Source organism: Ursus arctos, unplaced genomic scaffold (genome assembly GCF_023065955.2).
Source record: "Ursus arctos isolate Adak ecotype North America unplaced genomic scaffold, UrsArc2.0 scaffold_33, whole genome shotgun sequence".
Lineage (NCBI taxonomy): Eukaryota > Metazoa > Chordata > Mammalia > Carnivora > Ursidae > Ursus > Ursus arctos.
The window spans coordinates 26243910-26266820 of NW_026623019.1; the positions used below are offsets into that span (position 1 = coordinate 26243910).

Consider the following 22911-nt stretch of genomic DNA (forward strand, 5'->3'; position numbering starts at 1 on the left):
GATGGCGCTTAAGCAGCCTTCCAGCCCAACCTACAAGTAGTGACGTTATCGGGCATTTGGAAGATGGGCATATGTTTTGCTTACCATTCTTAGCCGTATTCTTATACTCTTGATTTTAAACTTGACCCTTTGTTGTCATCGTAATGCAAGAAACCATTCCCATTTAATCTGGGACAGCTGCAGATGTTTAGAGACTGTAATGCATAAGTTCTCACAGAAATCTGACCTAAAACGGACAGATGTTTGAACTCCTATGTAAAAATCTATTCTAAACATTCTGGGCTACTGCTAGACAGGAATGCCAAACATTCCCAACCACAAATTATACTTGATAATAACCACCTTGATAACAGAAAGCAGCAGACCCCCAGTTCCATTACATGATCTGGAGGAAGATAACAGGTCTTTGGCATTTCAGGTCAGCTTTGCTATATTTACAGATGATTAAGGCCAGTGCAAATTGCATCGTTGTGAAAGTTAGAAACTGTTAATTCATACACAAAAATTCTGCGAGCACAAAGACGTAGACTCTCTTCTCGTTGTAGCTGGGCCGGAGCCGCGAATTGCCGACAGTGAAGCAGGAGCCAGCCGAAAACCAGGCAGGCTGAGTACACAAAAAGCCATATGGCTCACAAGAGGAAATGGCCACGCGTTCCCTTTTCAAGGTTCTGAAATCAACGTATTCCTGAAGAACCATTTAAATAAGCTCACCAGCATGTTTTATTTTATAAAACGTGGGGCGGGCCGGTTATGAAATGGGAAGCCTGAAATGCGATACATCCATCTTAACCAGCTCAGGGTTTGACTCAATTCTTCAAGCTTTAATCCTATTAACTCTCAGGCACAAAGGAAATGCAGGGCTCCTCTCTGCCCAGGCCTCATGGCATTTGTAAACCAAGTCTTGAATTTTACAAATAAAGCTCCTTGGTTGACCAGAAGTATAACAAGCATCAGTGAAGCCACCTTTCAAAAAGAATATTTTAGATTGTTTACTTTAAGAAAAGCCCTTACAAGGGATTGATGACTTCAATCAGTGAATAGATTTTGAGGATTTTTTTTTTTTTTAAGCAGCTCACCTGGATATGCAGATTTTTGGTGGGAAGCATGTTAAATGTGTGCTTTTTTAAACCAAATCTCTGGTTTTACGAACAAAGCTCACTGGTTGATTAAAAATATAAGCAGCATCAATGTAACCTCTGTTCAAAAGAATTTTTTTTAGACTGTTAGGGATTTTGAAGGGTTTGATGATTCACCATCAGTTTATAAAATCAAGGATTTTTTAAAAAGCAACTTAAGTAAGTCAAAATTTTGGTGTGAAATGTATCACACTTATTTCTGGCTGATTGTCCTTTGGACATAGAGCTAACCCAGCAAAATACCAAGATCTGATTACGATGTTGTTGGGAGTTAATCTCATTGTAGTGAACATGAGCTAATAACACATTAGTCCATATTATATTATACCCTTTTCAGCCTGTGGCCTGCTGTTTTGATTAAATTTGGTTCCTGCCATTCCGATTTGAAACCGCAAAGTCTTCCTCTTACCACCTATCCCCTTTACAAAGCCTTTCTCTAGAAGTTTGAACTATTTTAGATTTCCATTACTTACAAAATTGTAGCCAATGTAAAATGTTATCGCTAATGTAAAATCAGGGAGGAGATTTCCCTCCGTCCCCTTTCTGTTCAGAAATAGTTGCTATTTACAGGTGGCGGGCTGTCATTAGCACAGCCTGCTCTGTGCTGTGGTGGCCTGGAATGTCTAGTCATTTTGGTTTACGGAGCAGTTTCACTGGGGTGTTTGCTTTCGGAGGTCACTTCAATGTCAACCTCAGCAGCACACACACAAGTCTGCCTCTTCCATGCAGTTGGCCAAGGAAAAGAAAATATTCCATCCAAGCATTCCCCCCCTACTTTGTTTCCTTAGCCTAAATTATTTGAATATACATTGAAAGAGTGATAAAATTCACCTCATATTCTGAAGAATAGGTTTATTTTTCTGTCTGATTTCCTATCCTGTCTGACTCTCTTCCTGCCTGAGAGGCACCTGGCCTATTAGCCGGGACGGATGACTGCTCCCTTTCCAAACACCTTGGCCTGAAGTTAGGAATGACACTGGGTCAATACCCTTTGAGACCCTCACCAGAGTCCTCCCAGCTCTGGTAGGATGCGATCCGACTCAGATCATCAAGGAACATTCCCTTGCTGAATGAAGCTGGCTTCTTATGTACTAGTGCATTGACTTCCCTAGAGCTGAGTAATTTAAGCCAGTTGCCTTTCATTTCAACCATGTCAAAGAATCAAATAAAGGTATAACATCAGACCAGCTAGGAAAATGAGAGTAACATGTTTATAATATAATATAATATAAATGTAAAGTCACATGTTTATATAAATCCTTCCTGTTTTCTCAACCCTTGCTCCTCTGGCTGTTTTCCATTCTGACAGTCAGAACACTCTGGAGATTTGCCTACAGACATTGGCCACCAATTTAAGGATTTGTTGATTATTTATTAAGGAAAATTGCAAAGCTCAAATAAACAAACCCAGTGCTGGGTAAACCGGTTGACCAAAATTAGCAATTCCCAAGACTCATTAGCATTAATGACCCTTGACGCCAGGTTGGGCAGGACTTTGTGTCGCTCAGTCCTCAGGAAAGCAGTTTGGAGGCCATAGGTGGCCTCTTAGGCCCAGATACCCCAGATGTAGCACCATTCTCCGAATGAGGAGGCCAGTCCACCTCGAGTGAGAATACCTGCCGGTCCCTTGATCTCCAGTGATCTCCAGGATTGTGCTTTCTGACCTTGGAGAAAATCAAAACATTGATTTTTGCAGTCATTGCATACACATCACATGTCTCCTAGGCTTTTGAGCCATTTGAGGAATGCTCGTGAAATGCTTTAAGTAGGATAAAAAAGGTAAAGCTAGAGGCCGTGGGTCCTAACTGGGAAATCCAAGGGGAGCCCTAAGGAGTTACCAGCAGCCCAGAACTAGGCATCTAAGCTCCCATCTGTTGAGTGCGTACTGCTGAGCTTTCTTCCTCTCTCTCTCTCCTTCTTTGTCACATATACACAGGCACAGGTATTCCAGGTACGCTCACCAAAAAGTATGACCATATATACCTAATGATATTTGGGAAAGGTGGTTCCAAATATAATGATATTTGGGGAAAACTCTTTTTTCTTCTTTCTGCATTTGAAGAAAATTCTGGTTCAAATGGAAAGCAGAGCCTCTTGGGCTGACAAGAATATGATTAACATTACCAAATAACATTAGGAAAGGAAGTATATATTCCAGTTGGATTCTCACCTTCTCTTTAAAATGGCCGACTCGAGGCGCCTGGCTGGCCCAGTCAGTGGAACATGTGACTCATGATCACAGGGTTGTCGGTTCAAGACCCAAGCTGGTGTAGAGATTACTTTTTTTTTTTTTTTTAAGATTTTATTTATTTATTCAACAGAGATAGAGACAGCCAGCGAGAGAGGGAACACAAGCAGGGGGAGTGGGAGAGGAAGAAGCAGGCTCATAGCAGAAGAGCCTGATGTGGGGCTCGATCCCAGAATGCCGGGATCATGCCCTGAGCCGAAGGCAGACGCTTAACCGCTGTGCCACCCAGGTGCCCCTGGTGTAGAGATTACTTAAAAAAATTTTTTTAAATCTTAAAAAAAGTAATAAGATGGGAAAAAAAGAAAACAAAAGTAATAAAATGGCCAACTTTTCAGTCTTGCTTTCTTTCAAAGCATGTACTCAAAACTTACACAATTCAAGATGCTATTCAGGAGATACACCTAAATACACATACTATCAATTAGTTGAACACTCATTTCACACTATTAGAAACCATACTTCTGGGGCGCCTGGGTGGCACAGCGGTTAAGCGTCTGCCTTCGGCTCAGGGCGTGATCCCGGCGTTATGGGATCGAGCCCCACATCAGGCTCCTCCGCTATGAGCCTGCTTCTTCCTCTCCCACTCCCCCTGCTTGTGTTCTTTCTCTCACTGGCTGTCTCTATCTCTGTCAAATAAATAAATAAAATCTTAAAAAAAAAAAAAAAAGAAACCATACTTCTTTGGGAGAGAACTTGGTAGTTAACTATTCCCTGGCTACATAATGGGTGGGGCTCAGTACAGAATCAAAATCCAGGGCCCCTTATTCAAAGGCAAGGAAAAGGGTATTAATATAGAGGGCTTTTCCTTTTATTCCTCAGTCTCTCTTTCTCAACTTGTTATGATATGTTTTATTTACCATGTAGTGTTATTTTTAAGTAAAGAAAAATTTTAAAAATTAAATTATTAGTGTGAATTTTACAACTCATCTTTATATTATACAGAGTGATTTTAAATGCAAATGTAAGAACACTTAACACATCCAGAGTGCTTGAAATTACACAGTTCTTTGTAGAACATACATACCTGTTGTTGTTGTTGTTTTTCTTACCGGAAGTAGAAAGGCTGCAGAGAACTAGCTCACTGTTTTTATTTCACTTCTTGATACGTGCACATTCTACCAATACTCTCTACTTTTGACTTCCTGGTGACTGAGTGAGAACTAAAAAGAAAATGAACTATAGATCGCCCTATCCTTCCCTTTCCTTCCGTCCCATCCTTTTCAGCATATGTAGGTGGCTAATACGGAGAAGTAACAGCAATGAGAAATGATTGTTAGTGTTTCTTAGAACTCTTTTGCCTTCTTTCTGCATTTGAAGAAAATTCTGGTTCAAATGGAAAGCAGAGCCTCTTGGGCTGTCAGCAAGCCCACTTACTCAGTTTCAGACATAACACAGCTATCTTGTGCCCACTTTGAGTCTTCCTGAACTCCCATGCAATGTGGGTCCGCCAGAATTCTTTGTTCATGGGCATTGTGACTGCTGTGTGTGGGTAGGGTGGCAAGGACCATTGGCAGACACATATGATGCACATAATAGCTTCTCCACTCATGTGTGTGCTCCATTGTCCCATTCGTCTTCGCTTACAAAACACGAGTTCAAAGATAACATTAAGAATTTCAAGACTGAGCCGTTAAACCGAAGCACAGAGAACACAGGGCCCTGTGTGACCACATAGGTCACATGCCCATGAAGTTGACCCTGAGTCCTCCTGCGCTTTAGCTCACTTCCGGTGTAGACTAAGATCCTAAAAGACTAGGGCTTCATGCTTCACCAGTCTCATCTCCTTTTGCCTGCTGGGAAGGTCTTGAGAGCAGGAATGAGCCAGACTGATGCTCCTCCCTGACCCAGGTTGCCTTTGTTAAGTCCTCCTGTCCCTAACAAGTGGTCCAAAGGGTAGGGGGAGGAGTGGGTCTTCTTCCCTTTAGCTCAGCTCCCTCTTATCAAACCCTCATCCGTCCAGTCTTTCTCCCCACCCGACCCAGTGAAATGGAAATAAGAGTTGCTGGGGTCCATTTCATTATCACTAAGAGCTCAAAAATATCATCAGACTTTATTTCTCTCCTAGGTCAACATTCCATCATGGAATTATTATTATGGAATTATTATTATTATTATTATTATTGTTATTGTTATTATTTAGAGAGAGAGAGCCAGGGGGAAGGGCAGAGGGAGAGGGAGAGAGGGAATCCCAAGCAGGCTCCATGCCCAGTGCAGAGCCCAACATGGAGCTCGATCTCACAACCCTGAGATCATGACCTGAGCCAAAATCATGAGTCAGATGCTTAACTGACAGAGCCACCCGGGCCCCCCATCATGGAATTATTTTAATTTTTTATATTTTCTTAGTGTGAAATATTTCAGAAATAGAAGAAGATTTAGAGAAGTTCGTAAGTATCTAGGTACCCATCACCCAAATGAGACCTAAAACATTACAAATACAATGTCAGTTCCCTGTGTTACCTTCTCCAATTTCATTTCTCTCCCTGCCCCTCCCTCCAGCAACCACTATTATTTTTAATCTTCTGCATTTCTTTATAATTTTATTTTGTATGTATATACTCTCAAAACATTTATTTAGTATTTCTTGTCATGTTTTATTTTTATTTTTTAAAGATTTTATTTATTTATTTGACAGAGAGCGAGAAAGGGAACACAAGTAGGGGGGGCGGCCAGCAGAGGGAGAAGCAGGCTCCCCGCTGAGCAGGGAGCCCGACTCAGGGCTCGATCCTAGGACCCTGGGATCATGACCTGAGCTGAAGGCAGACGCTTAACAATTGAGCCACCCAGGCGCCCTTCTTGTCATGTTTTAAAGCTTAATGTGAATGTGAATTCAGTTCATGTCTGGCAGCTTGTTTTTTACCCTCCCCATTGTATGTTTTTGAAATTTGTCCATGTTGCTGTGGCAGGAGCCTTTGTGTCCAGTTTAATTTCATGTTTCCGAAGTTCCAAGTTTTTGATCTTGTACAGAGTTGTTGATTGTTAGTGAATGCCCCGTTTCTAGCTTGGGTGGATCGCATCTAGTGATTAGCCTTTGAGGCTTTATTTAACCAAAAATTTGTTTGGAGACTTGAGTCATCAACCCTTATCTGTTTCATTGAGTTTCCATTCAGCCCATTGTCTGGGCAAAATATGTGCTGGAAAAGTTTACTAGTGTTTCTTGGCAATCATTTGCTGTGGGATGGCATAGCCATGCAGAATGAGTTGGGTAATGTTTTTTTGATTACACCATTTACCTTTAAATTAGACTGAATTACTGTAAAAGGAAGCATGTAGAGATACAGAATCCAAGCCGGATAAGACTCATCTTACCTAGAAGTAGAATGAATGATTACTCATCTATAGAATGCCATTGGGGACATCCTATCTGCTGTGACTATCTCTCCACAGATTACTCCTTTATGTAATCATTGCCCAATACCATTATATTCATTGCTTTTTAGAGTCTGTAATATTAAGCATCGTCCTTTGATATGAGTGACATTGTCAAATTGATTTCTCTCTTGATAGGAAAGATGGGGCACATTAAGGGCACTTTGCACTTGGGCAGGGGAAAGCCATGAATTTTTTTTAAAGAAGAGTGCAGAGAATTAATAGTAACCATTTCCATTTCTAGAATACCAATTACATGCCAGGCACATACTAAGTGCTTCACATACTAAGTGCTTTACATACTAAGTGCTTTACATACATTCAAATCCCACTCAGTCCTCACAACGACCCTGCAGAAGAGATGTCTGTTTTATCGTTTTATAAATGAAAAAAGCTCAAAGCCAGTAAGACAGTTCCCTCAAGGTCCCAGAATCGGTAAGGGGAGGGCCGGGATTGGACCAGGATGTGTCCATGGAGGCAGGGCTCTTTACACACTCCAGTAGACCCAGCTTGCTGATGCCACAGTTGAGCAGCCACCCGGCCCTGCCTTCGGCAAGATCGCCGCTAGTCCCGGGCGCGGCGTCTTGACTGCATGTATGCTGTGTCTCTTGTGGATAGGGAATATATAAGTTGTGTGTGGGTCTGCTCAGTGGGAAAAGAAGTAGAATGTTCGTGGTTATGTGGTTTCTAAGGAAGAGCCAGAAAAACTAAAAAGTCGCCATGATTTGGGTTTTTACAGACCCGCCTTTGGCCTCGGAGGATCCCTGCTCTACTTGAGGTCTGTCTGTGGCTGGCTGGCTTCTGAGGGGTGGTCGGGCCATCACCCGCCTCTCTGTGCATGGATTGGGTTAGGCCAGAGGCCACTGCTCCAGCAGAGGAATGTCCTTTCTCAGTGACGTGGCCGCGCGTTCTTCTTTCTCTCCATCCCTCTCTCGGCCTCCTGCCCCAGCTCTTCCGAAACATGGGCGTAACTCCGAATTCCATTCTCTAAAAAGGTCTGTACCCTGGAGTGCATTCTGATGCCCCACCCTGACACCATATTTTTGAGCCTGTGTCAGCAACTTTTCTACTCACTCTCATTATAGCCCTTTCAGATGACCTTGATTCATCTTGCTATCTTTAGCTTTTCTCTCTTAACCATAGGCACAGGTAATGCTACGGCTCAAGTGATCATAATATCTCTGCGGCTTGGTTGCTTTTCAGCCTTTCCGTTTTAAATGTGTCTTTTATTTATCATCCACCCAGGAACCTCTCTGGGGTGATGGCATAATTTTCAGACCTCCTGACATCTGAATGCAGCACATACACACCCTCCTTAATGTTGGCTGATTTCAATCTTCTCGGCCACAATAAATCTGACACACACCTCAAGCCAATGGCATGCTTGTCTTGATATTTTGATCCTTTTTCCTTTACCACAGTGATTGCTTGATTTAAGAAAGTAGCTCTGGCATGTACTGTTTTTACTAACATTGAAGTGTCAAGTCGGCCTTGACTTTCTGCAACCCCTTAACCAACCTGATCGTTCCAGACTTAAAAGTATTTTGCCTATCTGGTATTTGCTGGTATGGAGAGCAATTAGGTTTTTTTCTTTTTTTTTCTTCCTGTCTTGTATCTCATAGAATAATAAATATGATGGTTTGAAGATTTTTTTTTTTTACTAGTTTTTTATAGTCCAACAGGTGTGTTTAGGAAGTGAATGGTTCTGTGACAGGAAAAGTAGAACCTAGAATTTTTGTATCACTTCTTTTTTTCTCCAGGTCTTATTTGGATGGCATTTCTTTGCATATCTGAAAAAGTGGTCCTCCAAGTGGGCCATGTGTTTAGATAGGTCACATTACGCTGGAAAAGATCTAAACGAGGATACTGATTCCTTAGTCTTGTTTTCGTTTGGCTTGTTTAGTTTTTAAAGGTCATCTATCCACCTCCCTCATTTTATAGAGGAGGAAACCAAAGCCAAGGAAGGTTGACCTACTCACGGTTTTTCATAGAACTTATGGCAGAAATGGGCTGAGGCCCAGGGCTCATGAGTTCATGCATCAGAACCTCTAGCAGGGATTTGAAACCTCACGGCCACATAATATTGGGTCTCTAACTGATGAAGCAGTAGAAACGCCTCTTTGAGGCCAAAGTTCTATATTCTCTTATTTAACCTCTTAAAGCCTTGTGTTTGCTATAGTCTCAAGTAAAAGAACTTAGATATCTAAAATTCGTTTAACCTCAAATCCTATTATCCCCGAAGAGGCCACACCTTATTCCATGAGATATGTCCACCACCCTACTCAATCAGTAACTCTTTGTTGAAGTTACACGGTCAGTCTTCTGAGGCTTGGCTGTAATATTCCCTGTGCTTGAGTGGCTGCCTGCTCAACTCGAAAAAAAGACACAAAAGATTATCTCACAGTAATAAAGTGCTAATTGTGTGGTACCAATCATTAGTGCCATGGAACTTTAAGGGAAATGAAAATCGCTGGAAGTTGGAGCAGTCAGGGGCGGCTTCCGGAGAGGTTTCTCACTTGCAACATAGTTAAGCTTTCCACAGGGAAGTTAAGTAGCAAGACAGGAGGATTTGTCAAAGAGGAACCCAGAGGTCAGGAGAGGCAACAAGAACAGAAAATATATCCAGGGGCAGCGAGTTATAACACAAATAAATAGATCAAGAAGGATAGCAGAGGTATGGATGGTCCAAAGAAAAACCAACAAGGAAAGGGTGGGAAAAGGAAACAGGGAAAAAATGGGGAGGGAAAAAAAGATGAAAATGAATCACTTAATTAATGGGTGGGAATGCTGGCTGATGGTTTCCAGGGGCACTGTTTCCAGGCCAATTATCTGTCAAAAATGCTTTGGCTTTGTGGCCAAAGGAAACCGAGGCGAAAACTCCCTGCTAAAATACTTGAATGCCTTCCCCAAACCTCGACTTTTATTTCTCTTATTTGAAAGAAGGCGTTATACTACTTGCCCCAGAATATGATTTTAAAGTCCTGATTCGAGAATTCTTTGGAATTAACATACATGTGGTGTGGTCTTTATCTCATCACTTTGGGAAGCACCTGACATCTTTGGAGCCAAAGCGTAACTTAATAAATTACAGTTGCCTGGGTGGTTAGGAGGTAACTCCGAGAAGGAGCTAGGGACTTTGGCCAAGTTGGAAGGGGAAACAAAGAGGAGGGAAAATTGCTGCTCTTCATTTCACTTTTCTCTCCCATATTTGGTTTGTTCACAAGAATTAATCAACTTGCAGAATCCGAGCCATTATTTGGGGACCAGAAAGTTTTTTTTGTTTTGTTTTCTTCATGCTATTTGTTTTATTTCCATGTTTAATACACTGACTTAATAAAGGGTGAGAAAATGCGTAGTATAATTTTTTTCAAACAGCTTCTTTGAAACAGTAATATCTTCTCTGTTTCATCAGCATGTCTTTAGAAAGTTGTAGGTAGGAAGTGATAAATTCCCTACATAATTCAGTAGAGTCACAGCCACTGTGCTCCGTGAAGTGAGATGACATGTCCTGCTCTCAGTGGTGGGTGAGTCAGCTCTTAGTAGGAGACTGAGTACATTCCATCTTCTGTGCAGCCTGGACGTGGGACACAGCTTCTCCTCAAAAAAAGAGGGAATGAGCCAGAGCGTGTAAAGAATATGAGAGAATTATGTTTGATTTTGTGATCATGGAAAAATATGGGTTCGCTTTAAAACTAAATAGAAAAAAGGTGGAAAACTGTGATTAGAAAATTGCTTGTTATAAGTCATTAATATGATTATTTTAAAAATAAGTGTATTATACAGTTCTCCTGTGTTACCATCCGGGCAGAACCTTGAGCATTCTCAAACGCACTACTCAACCACTTACTCCCTTTTCTTAATCGTAGAAAAGTACTGATGATTTAATGTTCTTATGCAAGAATATCCTCCTTTTGGTGGTTTTTATTATTTTTTTAATTGGTTATGAACAGCAACCAAAAGAACATTCCCTTTTAAAAAAAATAACCACAGCAAAATAGAGTTATTTTTATAATGATAATACTTTATACAGATCTGTGGTCTTTCATCTCAGAACTTTCAAGCACTTTTCAAATATTGACTCATCAACCCATGACACACTTAGAAGATTGGGCAGTAATTCTGCTTCCATTTGATTTCAAAGAACTCACGGTGTCCTAGGACATGTGGACTCTCTTTTTACTTTTTTTTGCCCTCCCTCCCTCCATCCTTCTTCCCTTCCTTCCTTCTTTCCTTCCTTCCTTCTCTCTCTCTCTCCCTCTCTCTGTCTCCCTCCCTCCCTTCCTCTCGCTTTCTTTTCTTTTCTCTTTTCTTTTCTTTTCTTTTCCTTCTTCTTTTTGTTAAAGACCAGAAGAAATGTGACTTTATCCCAACCCACTAGGAGCTCAGTGTGATGAAGGAAGGAGCCATGGCAAAGCTCTTCAAATTCTCAATAACACATGCTACAACTTAAAAACCCAGAGACGGAAATCTCTACATATTTTTGAAGGTCCAGAAAGGCATTCAGAAGAATTTGAGCCCTAAATTATTCCAAGATACAGAAGACAGACTTACTTTGCTGAATTGACATTTTGATCAGTAATTTTCTTATTTATTTTTTTAACAGGGCAACTATGTTATTTCTAAAGTCCTTGCCAAACATGAATTTATGCTTTTCACCTGTGTAGGGAAAGATGATCAAGGATGGATTGAGTCTTGGATTGAGTCTTGAGAATTCGTGTATAAAAATTTCTCAGGCCAAGGATAGGAAAGTAGGCTGCCAATAATTAGAATTTTTATGAAGTATCCATTAAGATTTTGTTGAGTAATGGTCTCAAGATTTAGCCTTTATTGTCTTACTGATTTCCTGTGGTAGGTAGAGTTCAATGGCCTTTCTAGCTACCTTTGAATTGTTAAAGTAGAAGACTGTGTGGGGGCTTTTTTTCAATTCAAGGGCCATATTTTCTTTCTTTTTTTTTTTTTTTCCAAGGGCCATGTTTTCTCACCTGCATGCTTTTCAACTGCTCCACTTCCAGTTCAAGAATGCTATGAAAATACTTTTTATGAGGATGGATCATTATGTAGGAAAATAATAAAGTTATGGGAATAAGGAAGTTACTTCTAAGTATCGGAAAAATATGTTTCTCTCTCTCATGTATGTATCTAGCATAAATATACTCCTATGAAACAATTTGGGTTGATGGCAGAAGATATTAGTTGAAACTTTTAAATGTGAATTGAGGGTTGGTTGAGATAGAGATACTAGAGACCATATAGAGAAGGTGAGAGAGGAGACCCCACCACAGAATGATGTGTATTTGGCACCTCGTACCCAGGCAGAGTTTCTGAAAGCTGGGACGTAGGGCAGACCTCTGGCCACCGGTTTATTTCTCAGAACTACATCCCAAGATGGAGTCACTTCCTTGAGTGCCTCCGTTTTGGAATTTCATGAGGCGCATCCCTAGCTCGTGCTCATCTGCTTTGGGATGCGAATTGCTGTCTGGGTCTTCCCCGGGGACTTCTGTCTTCAATAGCCCCAAGCAGGCCACAAGCCTAGGGAGAATCCCTGCCCCTCTCAGTCTGGAGAGAGATGGAGAAAGGAAGAAGCTAAAGAAACCATGAAATACGTTTTACTGCTGCTATTTACTCCTTTTGTCTCAGATTTCCCCCATATGTTAGCAGGTAAATTGTTAATGAAGACTAATTAGAGATGCTTCAGTGAGACTTTGAAACCCAAACCCCCGATAGCTGTTCTACCAGCTAAAGGATGAATTCATAATGAATTGGCTGTGGTACCCCAACCCGACTGCTAAGAAAGCTAAAGATGAGATTCTGTTAGGCAGTTAGGACTTTCTGAGTGGACACATATTTAGGCCAACCTTGAATTAGCACAAAATATGAAACACATGTCACCAATCCCAAAAGAATCCGACTGTGATGGCAGCAGTATCGCACAGAGCACACATGCTGGAGCTGGGACTGCTGCAGGGTGCTGACCCCAGCCCTGCCACTCGTGATCTTGGGGAAGTTGCTTAACCTCCCCTCACCTCAGTTTCCTCATCTGAAAAGTGGGGACAACATTATTAGAGTATCTCACAAAGTTGTTAAGATGAAATAAATTAATGCATGAGTAGCTCTATAATCAGGAACTGGAACAAAGTATACATTATAGTAATATTTGCTGCTATTGTTGTCGTTGTTTTGTACTAAAAAATGTAAAAATAGCTTATGCTATCTGACATTCAAATGGTTGGAGGGGAAAAAGCATGGAGGAGTATACAGAGGAATTATGAGCTGGGCCTGGTCATGGCTAGTATCACTCCTATCCACTTTCTATTGGCTAGAACTCGGTCACATGGGCACACCTAACTGCCCAGGAACCTAGAAAATAATAGCCTAACATTGGGAGTCCAGTAACAAGAGGAGAATGTGGATTTTGGTGAAGAGAATCCTCTGCCATAACCCGAAAGCCCATCAATAATCCCCTCGTTTTTTCGCTCTTTCAGGAGATCAAGTGGGTAAAACACATGTGATACATGTAATAAAATACATATTTTGCTAACTGAACAATGAAATATGTGGCCTGAAATTTTTTTTCTGACTTGCGAAAGCTTTTTATTTGAAGTCTTACAAAATCATCAAAATTAAATTAATTTGGTTGTATATTTCAAGAGTTATCTTAATTGGAAAGGATATCATTGTGTGAAATCAAAGCAGTGCCAGAAGATCTGGAACACATTCTCTTTTCGGTGACAAACAACTGACCCATCATTATGAAATCTACATTCACTCCATTGGCTCAGTGGCCAGGGCCAGTGTCAGTATAATCCGAGCTTAGTACAGATGAAACCAAAAAGTGTTGGTGAAAATTAAAACCACAAAGCATTGTGGAAAATTGAGAGGTTTGGATGGGATACAAGGGTCAGAACAATAGAAAATTGTCTGATGAAAAAGCTAACCCAAAAGAAAAGCAAAAGTAATGTGCATCTGACAGGTGGTGGGCACTGGAATTCCCTTGGCATTTTTTAAAGTATACAAATAAAATATAGCCAAGGGTCAGATGTGCTTTGCTGGATGTATAAACACTCTTGAGAAGATGTCCATGAACTGAGTCTGTAGAAATCCAATTTTAATGCTTTAAAAAAGATACCTATGTAATCGAGCCCTACAGAAAAGGCTTAAACTCCCTTTTATTTACAGGGCCTGTAAGCCTATGTAGTTACTCATTTTTTTGAAGTAGACCATCCTATCAGGTCACATTATATATGTATGAAAGCAAACTTGTGATAATTTTAAAAATCCAGAATAGAGGACGTCTGGGTGGCTCAGTCAATTAAGCATCTGCCTTCGACTCAGGTGATGATCCCAGGGTCCTGGGATTGAGTCCTGCATCGGGCTCCCTGCTCAACAGGTAGCCGCTTCTCCTTCTCCCTGCCACTCCCCCTGCTTGTGTGCTCTCTCTCTGACAAATAAATAAATAAATAATTTTTAAAAAAATCCATAATAGAAATAGGCTAACTTTATGTTTTTTTCTTTTCAAAGGTATTATACACTTTTAAGAGAAAAGTAAAACGATGATATCATGCAAGATTTTTTTTAGAAAAGGGGTTTAGACTGATTTCCTACAGTGGGATTGTTCTTTGTTCCTTCGTATTGTTGAAATGTGTGACAGTGCAGTTCAGTTTTATACAGGGTTAATAGAACATTTTACATGAATTCCCAATAGGTGAAATTATCTTTAAAATGCCTTAAAGCATCCACAAAATATCCTATATGTGGATTTGTTTATATAACCTATTATGTAATATGAATGTGTAATATAGATTAGTGTGCAGCCAGTGATGAAATATACATGCAAGTATTGTCCTACAGCACTATTTAAATTATTAGTCTCTTTTTTCTTGAGTGGGTATGGTTTAATCAATGTGAGTTAAATCCATAAACAATGGAATTCCCTGATGTAGAGGAACAAACATTGGACTTGAGTTGGAAGCTGTGGCATTTGATGACGTTGGGCAAGTCATTTGATCTCTCTAAGCCTTACCTCTGTTGCCCATAAGATGAAGCTACTACTTATTTCATAAGTTGTATTCAAGATCAAATGAAACGTGCTACACATATCAAGAGGTTCCCACTGGACTGAGAGTACCAAGAGGACAGGAACAATATCAGTCTTATTGCTGGTGAATTTTCATGAGTCTCTGCTGGAAGTTCCGTTGGATGACCACACAGGGAAGAAGTTCAGTCCTAGATTTTCTGCCCAGAGGCAGACACACTCAGATGGACTTATGCACAGAGCAGTGTTAACGTATCTGAAGTAATGAAGGCAAATTGGCTCTTTTCTCAAACTTCAGCCTGTGTAAAGAGAAGCTAGTGCTATTCATGTTTGAGTGAAATAAGCCCATAGAGAAATCCAGTATAAACACTAGAAGTTTCCCTCATTAGGCAGTGAGCAGTGCATTTTACTGGGAACGGATTTGTCATGCTGAAAGTTTTCTAATTATAAGGCCATTGTTTGCTTTGACTGACTATCGAAAATATGTTCACCAGACTTTCACCTTTTTTCCAATATTACATCTTAAAAAGAGGATTATTTTAATTACAGTAGCATATAACTAATTTAATGACAAGGAAAGGAGTAAAAATGAAAGTGAACAAAGAAATCCATTCTGAACAGCTGAGGTGACAGTGTCAACCAATTAGAATTTTATTCCCTTCTCCATAAAAATGAGACTAAGCATTTTCGGCCATAGTACTCATATAACATTAATCCATCATAGAATAAATTGAGACCATGCATGGGTGAGCATGTGTGTGTGTGTTTATTTTTTATTTTGGAATAATTATGGAGTCACAGAAAGTTGCAAAGAAATGTACAGGGAGGTCCCGTGTACTTGCCACTCGGCCTTCCCCAGTGTTAACATCTTGACTAACTGTAGTGTGATATCAAAACCAGGACACTGACATTGGTACAATATACAGAGTTTATTCAGATTTCAGCTGTTATACAGTTGACCCTTGAACAATGTGGGAGTTGAGGGCACTGACCTTGCACAGTCAAAAAGTCTGCATATAACTTTTGACTCCCCAAAAACTTTTCTAATAGCCTTCTGTTGACTGGAAACCTTACTGATAACATAAAGAGATGACTAACACCTACGTTGTATGTTATATGTATTATATACTGTATTCTTACAATAAAGTAAGCTAGAGAAAGAAAGTGTTATTAAGAAAACCATAAAGAAGAGAAAATACATTTACAGTAGTATACTGTATTTATTGAAAAAAATCCACATAGAAGTGGACCCACACAATTCAAACTTCTGTTGTTTCAGGGTCAGCTGTACATACATTTATTTCTCTCAGCATTTATGTGTGTGTACAGTTGTGCAATTATATTCTGTATGTAGCTTCTACCATGTGTAATCACCACCACAATCAAGATACTTAAGTATACCATACCACGAGGCTCTGTTGGCATTTCTTTATAGATAATGTGCCATTTCTCTTTAACTATTATCAAGATTTTTTTCTTTCTTTTTGCTCTTCAGAAGTTTAATTATGATGTGTCTGGATGTGGATTTCTTTGGCTTTATCTTACTTGGAATTTACTTAGCTTCTTGAAACTATAGGCTTGTATTTTTTTGCCACATTTGGGAAGCTTCAATCTTTATTTCTTTGAATACTTTTTTAAAAAATATTTTGTCCGTCCCACACTCTTTCTCTCCTTTTGAGACTTTGATGATATGAATGTTAGATCTTTTGTTATTTTCCCACAGAGCCCTAAAGTTCTGTTTATTTTTAAATCTGTTTTCTTACTATTGTTCAAATTGAGTAAATTTTATTGATCTGCCTTCAAGTTCACTGATTCTGTCCTCCATTATCTCCAGCTACTGTCAAGTCCATCCAGTAAGTTATTGTGTTATTGTGTTTAACATTTTAGTTATTGTGTTTTTCAGCTCCATAATTTTCATTTGTTTCTTTTTTATAACTCCCCTTTCTTTGCTCAGATATTCTATTTTTTTCCATTTATTTCAAGAGAGTTTTAATTGATTATCAAAGCATTGTTTTATGACAACTACTTTAAAATCCTCGTGAGATAATTCCAGCATCTGGTTTTTCTTGGAATTGGCTCTACTGAAGGGAAATTAATGATCCAACCTCAAAACATTTTAAAGTCAGTGATGAACTGAGTCAAACTAAAACAGCAACAAAACAAAGCCACAGTTAGACTACACGTTGTGTTGATTTGGCCTGACAAAGGAAAGGGTATATCTTTTTGTAGAACAAACATTATCTGCTTAAGTCTTTACTTTTCTTATACTCTCAGTTGAATATACAGTAAAAAACAAAGTTAAAGGAAGGATGGACTGAAGGAAGGAAAGGAAGGAAGGAAGGAAGGAAGGAAGGAAGGAAGGAAAGAAAGAAAGAAAGAAAGAAAGAAAGAAAGAAAGAAAGAAAGAAAGAAAGAAAGAAAGAAAGAGAAGAAAGAAAGAAAGAAAGAAAGAAAGAAAGAAAGAAAGAGAAAGAAAGAAAGAAAGAAAGAGAGAAAGACACATGAAGAAAGTGGAACATGTGACCCAAAATCAAGAAAAAAAATCAGTCATTAAGAGCAGACTGCAGAACAGCTAGATGTTGGATCAGCAAACAAGGACGTTAAAATGACTATGATAAATATGTTAAAGTATCTCATAGAAAAGGTGGACAATCCGTATGAATAGATGGGGACTATCAAAAAGCAACAACAATGACAGACACTTTAAGAAAGGACTAAATGGAAACTCCCAAAATGAAAAATATCATAAATGACACATTTATATAATGGGATAAAAAATAGAACAGACACAGAGAAAAAAAGGATCAGTGAACATGAAACAAATCAATAGATTTTATCTGAAATAGGGGCACCTGGATGGCTCAGTCAGTTGGGCATCTGCCTTCAGCTCGGGTCATGATCTCAGGGTCATGGGATTGAGCCCCGCATCGGCCTCCCTGCTTGGTGGGGAGCCTGCTTCTCCCTCTCCCTCCTGCTAGTGCTCACATTCTCCCTCTCAAATAAATAAATAAAATCTTTAAAAAAAATGAAATAAAATGAAGCATTTTTTCATTTTATGATCAGGGCATCTTAGAACTATAGAACATTTGCCAGCAGTCTGACACTTATATAGTTGGAGTCACAGAATGAGAAGAGAGAAAGAGAAACAAAATATTTGAAGTGATAAGGACTGAAAATTTTTACAAAACTTATCTAAGAAATTGACCCACAGATCAAACCTGCTCAGCAAATTCCAAGCAGGATAACAAACAAAACTATATCTAAGCATATCATGTCAAACTGCTAAATATCAAAGAAAAATAGAAAATCTAGGGGCACCTGGGTGGCTTGGTCATTAAGCGTCTGCCTTCAGCTCAGGGCGTGATCCCAGGACCCTGGGATCGAGCCCCGCATCGGGCTCCCTGCTCTGCTGGGAGCCTGCTTCTTCCTCTCCCACTCCCCTTCCTCTCTCTCGCCAGCTGTCTCTCTCTCTGTCAAATCAATAAATAAAATCTTAAAAAAAAAACCTAAAATGTAGCCAGATTAAAAAGAATCATTACATTCAGAGGAACAACATTAAAAATGATGATGAACCTCTTCTTAGAAACAATGGAAGCCGAACACAGGGTAGTATTGCCATAAGGATGACAGATCAGCAGAGCAGAATACAAAATCTAGAAACTGATCTGTACACATATGGTCAAATTGTTTTTCAGAAAGATGCCAATGGAAATCAGTGGGGCAGTGGGACTGAACAAACTGGATAACGCTATAGAAACAAATGAACCTAAACCCCTACCTCACTCCATAAACAAATATTAATTTGAAATGGATCGTAGAACTAGATATGAAAACTAGAGCCCTAAGTCTTCTAGAAGAAAATGTAAAATATTCCCTTGACCTTTTAATACAAACAGATTTCTTAGGACATAAAAAGCACTAATCATCAATGATAAAATTAATAAACTTAAAAATTCTGGTAACGAACAGGTTAGCCATAGACTGGGACAAAATTATTCACATTATAATGGGTTCATATTCAGATATATAAGGGAGACAAATAACTCACTTTAGAATATGATAAAAGGCCTGAGTAGTCACCACACACACACACGCACCAATTAGAAATGGTCAATAAGAACAAGAAAAAGATATAAAAAATCAGTCATCAAGAAAATGCAAATTCAAACCATTCTTTTTTTAATTTTTAATTTTTATTTATTTATTTATTTTTGATGTAAAGTTCGATGATTCACTAGTTGCGTATAACACCCAGTGCACCATGCAATACGTGCCCTCCTTACTACCCATCACCAGCCTATCCCATTCCCCCACCCCCCTCCCCTCTGAGGCCCTCAGTTTGAAATTCAGACCATTCTAAGATAACATTTATACCCACAAGAATGGCTAATGGGTGGATAAGATTATGTTAGCAAGTACGCGGAGCATCTGGAATCCTCATGCATTGTCTATGGAATTGTAAAATGGGACAGCCACTTGGAAAAACTTTTTGGTACTTTCTTATAAAGTTAAAAATACACCTACCTAATGACCTAGCAATCCTGCTCTGAAGAACTTATCTAAAAGAAATAAAAACATATTTACAAAAAGACTTGTACTTACAGCAGCCTAATAATACTTAATAGTGCCAAACTGAAGCAACCTGAATGCCTCCTAACAGGAGAATGAATAAACAAATTGTGGTATATTAGTACAATGAAGTACTACTCATCAAGACAACATGGATGTCAAAAACACTATATTGAGCAAAATCCAGGTACTAAAAAATACATATTATATGATTCCATTTATATGAAATTCAGGAACATGGAAAATTAATCTATGTACTGGAACTCATGTCTTTGGGGTGGGGTGGGGTTGACTGGAACAAGGCATATAAGAACTGTTTGGATAATGGAAATATTCTATATTTTGATCTGGGTAGTGGTTACTTGTGTGTATTCAATTATCAAAACCCATCAAACTGTTTAAGATCCATTCATTCTATTGTATATAAAATTTAACTCAATTAAAAAAAACCTCACCAAATAGCTTAGAGAGATCTGAGTTCTAGGCCTCAACTCTACCATTTACTAGTAGGTGCACCTTCACCAAGGTGTTTAACCTTTTTGAGATTTGTGTCCTCATCTGAAAAGTGAGCATCGAAGCAGTATCTACCCTATAGGGATGCTTGAGGTTTAAAGTGGTTTAATACATATAAATCACTTAGCATAGTGTCTGGCATATAAAAAATATTCATTAAGTGTTAGCCATCATTTTTTATTGTCCTTTTTTTTTTTCAGTTGGGAAAGCAGAATGGTTCACTACTTTGCCCAGGGACACTGGAAGTATATTATAGAGGTGGAAAATTAATCCAAACAGTCTCACTCCAGAATGAAATTTGTATATCAAATTGTTTTAGAAGGACATGGAGAATTAGGATTGATTGAGTCTTTGGTTGGTTGATTGGTTAATTAAGCCAACACAGAAACATGATAGGCAGCTAATCAATCTTGTAGTATTGAACTGTAGTGTACGAAGATTACTTTGGCAGTGTTTTATAGGATTGATTGGGTCATACAGAAACTGGTTAGTTATGAAGCAATTAGAGTTGTCCTGAGAAGTGGGTGATGCAAGCCTCAGTAGGGTAGTAACAATGAGAATAGAAATGAAAGAATGGATTCTAGATGGTGGATAGGTGGATTCTTGATGACATCACTGATTGAATGTGGGCATTGAGGGATAGAATGGAATTGAAGATGACTCTGAGAAGAATGGTAGGGCCATGAAAACAAGTAGGAACATCAGGGGAAGGAATTGGTTAGGGGGTGAGGGGTAGGGGAGTTAAGGTATGAGCTTAAGTGAAAAGAATGCGAGCAGCAAGCACAACAGTCAAAAGATACATCGTGTGTCAGCACGATGTCCGATAGATAGTTGGATGTAGTTGCTCTGGAGAAGGGGCCCAGAGGGAGCAGATCTGAGAGACACAGTTAGTGACAGTTGACATTCTCTGAGTGAGCAGAGCAAGGAGGAGTGAGCGCCGAGGATGGCAGCAGTTGAAGAGCGGGGGAGGAACAAACTATGGAGCAGGGTGGTTGTTGACGTCTGTGTATAACGATGGTGCTATTGTTGCGTGACCAACTGGATGTATGTTTTGTGCTGTTTCCTTAATGTGGTTGCCTCCCGTTCTCTTTCATAGAATCAAATATATTATAAAAACTATTGCATTTCTTAGGGCTTTGGTGTGGCCTTTTAGAAAACTGAGCTCTGGAGATGTAAACTTATATAGCTAAGATCACAAGACCACGATGAGGTAGAATGTCAACCAAAGAACTAGCTTTTCTTAACTTTTCTTTTGCTGATACAGCAGGTGTTTACTGAACATTCTTCTGGGTGTACTCTAGGATAGAAAGAAATATAAGATTCTCAAGGAGCTTGTTGTTTTACCAGGAAGACAAGAGATATATTAAACAGCTGGATAACAGTACAAGGCCCTTTAGAACACATGCCAGACGCGTCTAGTCAATGAGGGTCACAAGAGTAGAGACACTCAATGAACTCAGCCTGATTTTATATGTGTCAAGACTTAAGCCTTAAAAGATGAGTATAAAATGAGCAAAAGAGAAGACATGAAAGAAAAAAGAAGACGGGGCGCCTGGGTGGCTCAGTCGGTTGAGCGTTGGGCTCTTGGTTTCAGCTCAGGTCATGATCTCAGGGTCGTGGAATCAAGCCCTGAGTTGGGTTCCATGCTTGGCATGGAGTCTGCTTGAAGTTCTTTCCCCGTTTCTCTCCCCCTGCTCACACAGGCTCTCTCTCTCTCTAAAATAAAAATAAATAAATACCATCTTAAAAAAAGAAAAGAATATACAACTAGGGTTTTAACAGCCTACATATCAAATTCTGTTTTAACCTTTTTATTGACTCATTTTACCATGGATCGCTATGAAGTGAATGGCTTAGTATCAGTCAGTCTTGTGTCAGTATGAGGAGAAACTGCCTAGGGCCAGTTAGCCCCAGAAAAATAAACCCATTGAATACAGACGGCATTCATTCATGAATTCATTCATTCAGCAGCAACTTACTGAACAACTGTGTACCGAGCATAGTACAAGGTGTTAGAGATACAAACACGAATCATGTAGGTCTCCTGCTCTGAAGAAACCAATCATGCAGAAACAACTCTATGCTGTTCTTAGACAGAAAAATATGAAGTGTATAATTGTCTGCTTTAAAAAATATTCTTAGTTAGTGGATCATTTATAGAAATTAATCACATCGGGACTTACTAAAAATGGTATTCAGTTCCTCAAAAGAAATAAGATTATCTCTGACCCCAGGCAATAAAATAATAAATTAGGAAATAAGAAAAGAGGACCAATACCCTTCCCCCAAAATCTTCTCTCTTCACCTTTACATCAAAGAAGAAATTAAACCTCAGCTGGGAGAATATCTAGAAAAAAACATAAAACACCATCTAGCCCAATCTGTGAGGTGCCACTAAAATTGTTCTTGATGAAAAATTCATAGCCCAAATCAGTTCTTAAGAGGTTGGAAAACAATGATAAAATCAACCTAAAGAACACAGAAGAGGTAGAGATCACAGCAGATATGAATTAATTAGAAAACATGAAAAAGAAAACCAGAATTGATAAATGCATCCAAAAGTTTATTTTTTGCCAACACCAATAAAACAGAGGTAGCTTAATTAAGAAGAGAAACGGAAGAACTAATACAGAAGATTAGAAATGAAAAATGGCAAACAACAGCAGATGGCAAGGAATTTTTTTTTTTAATCATTAATAGTACTTTGTGAACTTTTCAGCAAATAATTTTGACAACCTGGGTGAAGTAAATGATTTTCTAGGAACAAATGAATCAACAAAAATTGATACCAGAAGAACTATTACTAGACAACTGAAATAAACAATACCCACAAAAGAAATAGAGAAAGTTATTTGAGATTCCCCTGGGAAAAACACCAGACCCTTGTGGGTTTTGTAGATTAATTTGCTCAGATTTTCAATAAACAGGCAAATCCTAGCCATAAAAATATTCCCTTAGAAAGGAAGTCTTTCAGATTATATATATGAAGCCAACAAAATACTAATTCCATAATCTGACAATTTAAAATAATAACATACTACAAA

At 39.1% G+C, this 22911-nt stretch overlaps 1 protein-coding gene across 11 annotated transcripts in view; it reads left to right on the forward strand.

The window, feature by feature from the left end:
• Window positions 1-22911, forward strand: part of AOPEP (aminopeptidase O (putative)) — a 325938-nt gene that overhangs the window by 127607 nt on the left and 175420 nt on the right. The gene's annotated exons all lie outside the window — the stretch shown is intronic.